The 8,406-nt window shown below is 39.5% G+C and overlaps 1 long non-coding RNA gene across 1 annotated transcript; it reads right to left on the bottom strand.

Annotated features, from left to right (window-relative positions):
• Positions 1–6,509: 6,509 nt before the first annotated feature.
• On the bottom strand, positions 6,510–8,205 carry LOC119699938. The gene is made up of 3 exons (XR_005256601.1): positions 8,055–8,205; positions 7,130–7,260; positions 6,510–6,917 (listed from the first exon to the last, which is right to left on the bottom strand). It is a non-coding gene; the product is annotated as an uncharacterized LOC119699938 (long non-coding RNA).
• Between the last annotated feature and the right edge of the window lie 201 nt (positions 8,206–8,406).

The following is an 8,406-nucleotide window of genomic DNA, read 5'->3' as shown; positions in this document are numbered from 1 at the left end:
CTAATTTCTGGTCATATTCAAAACTGGAAGTGCTCCTAGACCAATTTAGGCAGCTCACAGAGTTCTAAATTTTAGAAGCTCTCCAGGTTTGTCATTGGCCTTCATTTTCTCCCCTGGGCTCCTTTGTCTCTGTGTTTTGTAAGAACAGGGTGCAGCCAGCACCCCTGGGGTCACCTGCCTTGGACAAGGACCACCAGGGAACGCTGAAGCCTTTGTCTGAGCTGATAACTCTTGTTTTCAAGTGGCATTCAAAAATGGAATAAAAATTAGACTATTTCTGAAGTGTAATATAAGTGATTGCAGGCAGGCAATTTCTCCCTTGTTCTCCTACTAATTGCATTTTATTATTTTGTGGCTGTATTTTCCAGGCTTCTCAATAAAAGGGAATATTTACTTATGTTAGTGCTCTCAAAGCCAATTTGGATGGCAACTACCTCTCTTGTTGATTGCTACACCCACAGAGAGAGGAGGTACTGTCCCTGACACGGGGAGCTGAGGATCCAAAGTGTCAACATAAAATTTGCTGTTCTCAATAAACACTGTGATGTGCTCTTGTGCAAACAGAATTGTAAAGTCTTTATTTCCACGTGTTCTCTGATCTTTGCTCCAGGAGTGTACTTAAACCAAGACCTGACTCCCAGAAATATGGGACTTGTTTCACCAGGAGCTCTGAAGGAATGTAATTATTTTTCTGCAGGTGCTCTGCAAACACTGGTGAAGTCACAGGTCGAAAAGACCTAATTTATAAAGAATTAGCTGTTTCCTTCTCAGCATGTGACTCAAAGTACTTTGACTGGGCAAATCAAATTTTCTAGGGATCTGCAGATAAAGCAGCTGAGTATTGAAGTGGTAGCAAACAGAAATTAATTTTGCTAGTGCCTGGCCACCAAATCACATGAGACTTGTAAAGACAGCTGCTGGCAAAGGATGAGAAAGATGTTTAAATTTTTATTATTGTGGATTTTCTAAAAGACATTTTATGGGGGGGTAAAGGGGAAAACCACCAACAAACCACCCCCACTGTGCTGTTCCATTTGGGTGCATTACATTGGTAACTGGAGTCTGTTCAGCTGGTAAAACCCATTTTCAACCCTGCAGCGTGACCATGCCAGTATTTTCCTGTTCCTCTTCTCCTGCCTCCACAAAGATCCAAGCTTTCCTAACGTCCTTCCTGCTCCTCACCAGTTTTTCTTTTAGCCATCATACGCTGGTGCTTCTTGATCTGCTCTTCTCCTGGACAACCTCGTCTTTTCTTGTGTCTTCTCTGATGTGTGGCTCTGGCTCAACTTGCTCTTCTTTCACAGCTCTTCTTAGTGAACCACCCTCTCCTTTTACTTGTCAGCTGTAGAATAAATGTTTTTTATTCAAAAGGCATGTATTATATAAATGCTTATGCATAATTTTTGCTGTTGAATAATCCTGGTATTCCGTATTTTTCTCTAGTTTGCCATTTGGTCCTTGAAGTCATGCTGCTGTAGTCCTTTGCTGATTATGCCTTACAAAGTTGACCCTGCAAGTTGAATTAATCTTATCTAATCCAAGCAGAAAGCATATTTTCAGGAGTAAGTATTCTGATTTAGAATCCTGGGGTAGATATTCAGTGTGGGAATGTTTTTGTCAACAGCCCTGGCAATAATCCCATAGGATAAGAAGTTACTCTGCCATCAGCCCAGCTGTCATCTTTTTCTCTCAAGCTTATTGGTAAAATGCTGTTTCACCATGAAACACCCCAAACAAATATTTAAATTAACTTATCTTACACAGCCAAATGACTTCAAATTCATTGTAATCTATTGACTTGCACTTATGGTTATTAAAAAAAAAACCAAAAACCAGCTTGTATTTGTTAAGTGTTTAATTCTGTGAATATCAAGTGCAAGAGAGTGGGTGGCATTAGTCTCATGCTCCAACAAAGAAAGGGAGAGGAAAACACAGAGACTGATATCATTGTTCAGCCTGTGCTTTAAGTGGTGTCACATTTGTGGTCAAAAGATAAGGAGTGACTTGTCTGAGGTACCCTCAGGGAAGTGGTAAGTAAACTACTGGAACAAATGGAAGAAGGATTATGAGACTTAGAGGGACTAAAATTAAGACGTATAACATATGGAGTCTTGCAGCTATTTCTCCTGTTTCCTAAAGATTAATTTTTGCTGGTAATATTTTTTTAGAGTGATTTAATAATGAACAGAAGGTTGTGTCTTAAAATGCTGGCAAAGGGCAGATTTTAGCAAATGACTGCAACATGGAGATCGCAAGAGCTGAGGATTGTAATGGCAAATTTTCACTAAAGAAATTTTCCTGAAAACTGATGAGTGGTAAATGTAGAGGAAATACACACCACAACATGTTTGATTATGGTCAAGCACTTTTATTTCTTTTAAAACTGTGGCTATAGGTCCTTGTGCTTCTCTCCACAAGATGCTTACAAGAATATTTGTGAAGTGTGTGATTTCTGTGTAGCAGGAGATGCTGAACAAAGGACTCCCTGAAAGACAGTGATGTTGCTCAGAAGGGCAGATGATGACAGAAACTTTACAATACAGCCATATGACATTGAACTGAGCTCAAACGAGCTTCAGACTTACATGAACCACTTGGGTTAACTTCATTTGTCTACATATTATTCATATGACTTTTGTTTTTCTTAAGGATCAAAATATATTGTGTTTATTGTGTTTTGTCTTCTTTGTGCATGTGGGAGCAATGGAGGGTAGGTGGTCTTTGCTTCCAGTGACAGACAATGCTGGCATCCCTGGTAGGTTGTGGCAGCCTTTGAATTGGTGGGAGTGACCAAATCAGTCAGAAGAGTGAACAGTTTGAAGTGTCAGGAGATGGAAAGAGGTGTTGAGAGATCTTGTTAACGGCTTGCTTGAACATCTTCATGTACAGTATGGACTGAACCCTCTCCCCCCATAATTTAAACTCTCACTATCTGCAGAATGGAGCTTCTATGCCAATATCAGCTGAATGAGAGGGCAGAAAAATTAAACGCTGATCTACTCAATTTCATTCTTTTCCTGGATTGTCAAAGCCAGAATCTGCCACTTTAAGAAATTTATTGTAATCCTTTTCCTCTGTTTTGTAAAGCATACTTACATAAAACCCCACTCCCAGCAGTTAATCAAATGCCTTTGTGGACAGATAAATAAAGAAGAAGCAACAGGAATATTTTAAAAGCAGTCATTAGCATGTACCTCACATCAAATAAAAAAGTACTGCAATTAATCATAAGGACATAATTTTCCTTAACCCCATTTCAGATTGCTGTTTCAAGTGCAATTTATGCCACACACCCACCCATGTCTATTTTAATCAAACATTTTGTGCTGATGCGTGAATTAAAGTAATATCAGAACAGAGAGCTGAGATATGTGATAGAACAAATAAAAGGCTGTTATGCTCCTCGTTCCAGAACCTCAATGTACCAGGTAAAAAAGAAAAAAAAAAAAAAAGACATCCTTTTAATCAAATAAAAAGACCTATGGATGTTCCAAATCAGTCTGACAAAAGGTCAAAGTAGCATAATGTCTTTTCCATTAACCATTTGGTGTCACAAGAGCATCTGCAAAACGGTGGAGAATTTTCACAAATCTCATGCAGACAGAAAGTGTTCTGATCACTGCTCATCTCTTGTAAACACTGTGGATAAGGAAGAAGTAGTTTAATTCAAAAATAAATAGATTTTTTAACTGACAGGCTCTTCTCATGTAAACAAGACAGGGTTATTTGTGTCACTCATAAATGGCATGGATCGCTTGATGCTCCTGGTGCAGATCCACTGTGTGCTGCCTGGATTTGGCTGCTTCTCTTCGCTTTGAAGTGATTTTGATTGCAAAGGGGAAATTATTCAGATAAGCCATAGTAAAGTTGCAGAGAGAGTGTCTTGGCATCAAAAATTCAGCAAGCAATTGCTGTGAGCTGTTTCATTATGTCACTTTCCCTCTGACTGTTCCTTGTGCTTGAATTCCCTCTCAGTGAAATACCACCTGTGTGTACCTGCTGAAACTCCAAACTCTGCATCTACTGAACTTCTGTTAATGACCAAATACTAGTGTAAATTATTCTTGCTTTTGCCAAGAGTCTAAGAAACTTCTCTGTCTAAATGAACAGGAAGCATTCATTAGTTCAGCCTATGGCATTTGGAATGTCGTAGGATATTCCAATGGAACATACCGGAAAATTGTTGCCAATATCTGTATTGTTGACACTGCAATACGGAGCTGTATCTCAGTGTATCCACTCCCCTTTTTTTTCTTTTGGAAAACATTTCTTACACTCCTCTATGATGTTCTTTTCTGGTCCACTTCTTTCCATCTCAGATACAGGGTTACTAAGATTGCTGCTTTTAATATACTGATAAATATATTCAAACTTAATCTAAAGTAAATAGTCTCAAGTCAAAGTTTTACAAGAATAGATGCAGAAATGTTCAAAACACTTGTTCTAGTGAAAGCATCAAAGTAAATAGTCTTCTGAATGAAAGACAAGGGGGCAAAAGTGAACTTTCCACTTGAACAGAATTTATGTTTGAAACTCTGTGCTTCTGAATGAATAATGAATCTGTTTCAGGTTTCCTTCAATTACTCAGACCCTGGAGTAGATGTGTCCTGCAAAGGTCCATCTATTCCAGTAGCCTTCGATGCAAATGGCAACTAATACTTAAGGAGAGGTTTAAGAACAAGGGAGGCAGAGAGAGATAAACATATCAAGCTTTCAGCCTTGAAAATATGGCTGGTAACTTCCTGAAATTATAGAAAACAAGGATTTCATGTTCATTTTAGTGCCTACTAGATGCACCAAAGATGGAAGTTTGCAGAATTTGGCTCAGGTTTTATTTGTTGGTTTGTTTTTGTTTGGTTTTTTTTTTTTTCTTTTTAATGAGAAACAACATTTTCAGTATTACCAAAAGAAAACAGCAAAGGGTTGGCATATCTATTCCAAACAATTTGGATGTTCAGATGCAGTAAGGATTTGCCTTTATAATGGTAAGAAAAGGCACTGGAGCCCCTATAAGATTATTGCCAATTATTATTAATATGGACTGAATCTACTTTGAAACCAAATTGTATGTAAATCAGAAACCTGAGATGGTGATCCAAATTTACTAAATACCTTCTATTGGTATGTCTGATTTAGAGTGGGAAAAATGTTGTTTGATTAGTCTCTTGCTGCTTCTGCATCCAATTTTTCCCTTATGTCGTTTTATTTATCAGAAGCATTCTGAAGATGAAGGAATTACCACAGTGCAGCTGCTATTTGCTCAGTCTGGAGAGAAATGGTCAGAATGAATGATTTCAAGCTCTGGGATGAAGTGTGGATATTTGAACTGTCATGTCCACTCATAAAATATCCAGTTTAACTGGACTCAAAGCTTCCAGTGGCACTTGGACTGCTGCCTTCCTTGAGCTGTCTGTGATGGGATGCTGCCTTTATCAACCAGTGGCTGGGTGTGGAGAGAGATCTGATGAGCTGATCTGGTTTGAGCTGCCTGCACTGTGCAGTTCACTGCAGGCACTGAGTTGGAGTTTCATTGTGCTCTAGTGATTCAGGTAATTCAATTTTGCCTGGAAGCTGACTACACCTAGGCTTGGTTAGTGAGCAGGTGGCTGCCACTTAATCCTGGCAGGTTCTATCATGCTACTGGCTTGGAGAAAATACTGCGTAATTACCAGAGAAAAGATTGATCCCTCAACTGGGTTTAGAGAAATCCATGCTTCCTTGAAACTTGTGTAGACAGATGTAGGTACATCTGTATTTTGTTGTTAAAATCCCTCTGGCAAAGTTTCTGCCTGTAAGCCCTGCTAATCAAGCCTTGCCTACTTCAAAAGATGTATTCTAGTCCTTAAGTCTTCTCCATAGAGAAGACTGGTGAACATTGAGAAACTGATGAACAGTTTCCACGATGTGTGACCCTGCCATGAGGTGTGAGAGCACAGCTCGCCCTGGCAAGCAGGGGCTGGGGAGGGGAGCTCTCCTCTCCTTACCGTGCCACAGGAAGCCACAGACTGTGTTTGCAAAGAGGTTTGGGACAGTGAAATGAGTGACAGAATAGGCAAAAATGAGACTGTAATCAATAGCCATTGGCCAGCAATTTGGTGTCTCAAAGGACAAGGAAAACCTGGAAAAAGAAAATTGGTGAGAGGAACTGGACGGCCGCCAGAAAATTTTACTTGGAAACTCTGACTCGTAAGGAAAACAAAATAAATAGCAGAGCTTCCAGCAGCACTGTTTTAGATCTCTCTATCTCCTCTTTTCAAAAGTTTTGTTTTGTTTTTTTTTTTAAATGTTAGAACTCTTTTCAGGGCTACAGGAGATTTGTGCTCCTTCCTCAAACCTGTCCTAGAAGACTTGACCCCAGATATGTCTGCACACATGCACACACACATACAGGCATGTTCCCACTTCCTAAAGTAAAAATTCAAACAAAACTCTTATTTTCCTTGCATCCCTGACAACCATCCTATCTTTGTGTTTCTTACAAAATTTTCTCTTAGATGTTTTGGTTTAACCTGTGGCAAGTTACAGTTGCAGAGTTTTTTAGTTATGTTTTTGCAAAACTCCATTGGCTCCCTTATGTTACAGATGTTAAAAAGAACAGAAATAAAAACTTTTACCAGATATAGTGAGACACCTTGATTAGCAGAACATTTTTTCATAAACAGGCTTATATTTTACAACATTTGAAATCCATCTAATTACCCCAGAACAGAATGAGTTCAGGATGTTGGGAGGATCTGGAAGGCTGTTGGTTTACCGTAAATGGCTTTAATCATCCTGATAACAGAGCTGTGCTTTGTGCATAGAAAGTCCTGTTTCCCTTTTTTTCCCTCCATCAATGTGTTCCATATCAGCTTTCTCTCTGAGCTCAAGCCACAGAGGATGTGGACAGTCATGTTATATCCCATTTGCTCTGCCTGCTGATTAAATAGGAAAGATTAAGTTAATGCCATGTTACCCTTTAAAAAATCATTGCTCATACAAGTGCATTTTTTGTGTTTTAAAGACATATACCTTTTGAAAGAGAGAGGTTACAAGAGCATACAATCAATATAAAGAGCAGTTAGAATTGCACATAGCCCCCCTTTTTTTTTTTGTTTAAATCAAAAAATGCCTTAATATTGTATTTTACCTTGCTTTTTCACACAGCTGTAGCTGGATGCTTTGGAACAGATCATATTTCATTGTCTCAGATGTGGATTTGGCAAGGAGCTTCTGTGCTGATCTGAATTCTGGGAAGTCTGAACTTTGCATGGTTTACTTCTGTCAGAAGGAAGAAGTTAGTTCACAGATAACCTTAATTGTGATAAACAATTTTCCATAGCTATTGAAAGTCATTTGGACAGACACTGAATACTTTTTGCTTACTTAATAGTAATGACTCACAAAAGTCACTCACAAAAATGATGTGAAATTCATAACCTTTCATTTCATTGGAATCTTGTCACCAGCCCACATTTATGCAAAACCTAAAATGCTTTCTGAACACAGTTATGCCTTACAGTAGAAAAGCACATCTGCCCTGAGCTTTAAACCCCTTCATGCTGATTATCTCATGCATGATGGGTGAGGGGCTGGGAACCCCAGGGTGTCTACAGGGAGCCGAGACTCTGCCTTGGCTCAGGTCCTGCTGCTCAGCATGGGCTGAGTTCAGGGGAGGCTGAAAGTAATGTGAGAGGAAGAATTCTTGCACAAAAAGCTCACATGCTAGGTGCTGGATAAACTATAACTTCATCCATGTGCTTCCTTCATAAAGAATGCTCCTGTGATCCATTTTCTCTCGTTGCTTACTTGCTATTTTCATTATCCCAGCTGCAAGGTTTTGAAATACACACAGCTAAGTCCGAAGGCAAATACCCACAGACAGTCAGAAGACACAACCTAACAGATTGCTTTGCCTTCATCATCTACTATGGTAAATAAATATGCATGCAGGAATTGATTAATTGCTTCCTTTTCAGTGCAAGCACAATTAGCTATTGATGATTTTTTTTTTCAGGCATGTTCCCAGTCATGTTACATCTCACAAGTTTTCCTAATGGAAAAGGGAGGTTTACCACTCATATGAAGCTCCTCACTTGGTATTTAAGAGCAAACAGGCTGTGGGAGATGGAGGGTGTCAGGAGGATCCAGGAGCAACCAGGCTGCAGTTGGGGACACCCTTCTGGTGCAGAGCCCCAAGGACTTGCTGCTGGGCAGTCAGGCAGAGAGAAAAAGGGCTGCTTCCTCTGCCTTTGTTTCAGCTTTGCAGAGCTGTTTAACAAAAAAGTAGAGAAAAGGTCCTAACAGTGAATGTCTGGTTAATATTTCAATTTTCAGGTGCTCTTTTTCTCTGTAGATCAAGGTTGAAATGTGTAAACAGACCTGTCTGGAGAGCACCCAGCTGTTCCCCAGGACCTCAGTATGTTT

The sequence above is a fragment of the Motacilla alba genome, chromosome 3, assembly GCF_015832195.1.
Source record: "Motacilla alba alba isolate MOTALB_02 chromosome 3, Motacilla_alba_V1.0_pri, whole genome shotgun sequence".
NCBI classification, from domain to species: domain Eukaryota; kingdom Metazoa; phylum Chordata; class Aves; order Passeriformes; family Motacillidae; genus Motacilla; species Motacilla alba.
Note: the sequence above shows the minus strand (reverse complement) of the source record. Positions and strands in the feature narration are given on the sequence as shown.